General features: G+C 52.5%; 1 non-coding gene across 1 annotated transcript; it reads left to right on the forward strand.

Moving 5' to 3' along the window:
* The first annotated feature begins 513 nt into the window (after positions 1-513).
* Positions 514-585, forward strand: Pmar_PMAR002262. Its single transcript has one exon. It is a non-coding gene; the product is annotated as a tRNA-Gln (tRNA).
* Positions 586-996: the final 411 nt, after the last annotated feature.

Genomic DNA, 996 nt, shown 5'->3' on the forward strand with positions numbered 1-996 from the left:
TGCCTGTCTATGAGACTGTCGACACACTGCGTTCAGTCTCTAAGGGACACTTCTCTAAGCACCACACAACTGTTACCACTCCCCGGTCAAACGCCCGAGAAATATACCTAATGTCAGTATGTTGATTGATTCTGTATAAGCTGGGTGAGTTGCGATCGCCTGTAACCCATGCGGGGGTGAGATTTGTGTGAATTGGGTGTCGTGTCGGGGCTTGACCGGTGATCAGCTGTCCATCCCAAGGTGCCACTAAGGTCGGGTGGGAAGGCGGATGTCATCACATCCGATCATCTGAAGGCGCGGGTACTGGCCAAGGCTGGGAACAGAGCTGGCAATACCGCACGATGGGACCAGTTAGGGTGGAGAGCGGCTGAGAGGTTGGTAGCCAACACAACAACAACGAGATGCAAAACACACAGATCGCTTTTGACACCCCGCGGAGTCTGCAGGAACTACTGTGGGACTCGGCTTTTGAACAATGTTAGTACGGAAATAGTTTCTCTAATTGTATTTTGTGGTTCTATAGTGTAGTGGTTAGCACCCTGGACTTTGAATCCAGCGACTCGAGTTCGAATCTCGATAGAACCTATTCCTGCCTGTCTATGAGACTGTCGACACACTGCGTTCAGTCTCTGAGGGACACTTCTCTAAGCACCACACAACTGTTACCACTCCCCGGTCAAACGCCCGATAAATATACCTAATGTCAGTATGTTGATTGATTCTGTATAAGCTGGGTGAGTTGCGATCGCCTGTAACCCATGCGGGGGTGAGATTTGTGTGAATTGGGTGTCGTGTCGCGGCCTGACCGGTGATCAGCTGTCCATCCCAAGGTGCCACTAAGGTCGGGTGGGAAGGCGGAAGTCATCACATCCGATCATCTGAAGGCGCGAGTACTGGCCAAGGCTGGGGACAGAGCAGGGCAATACCGCACGATGGGACCAGTGAGGGTGGAGAGCCGCTGAGAGGTCGGTAGCCAACACAGCAACAACGAGATGC

The sequence above is a fragment of the Perkinsus marinus genome, assembly GCF_000006405.1.
Source record: "Perkinsus marinus ATCC 50983 genomic scaffold scf_1104296939066, whole genome shotgun sequence".
NCBI lineage: Eukaryota > Perkinsozoa > Perkinsida > Perkinsidae > Perkinsus > Perkinsus marinus.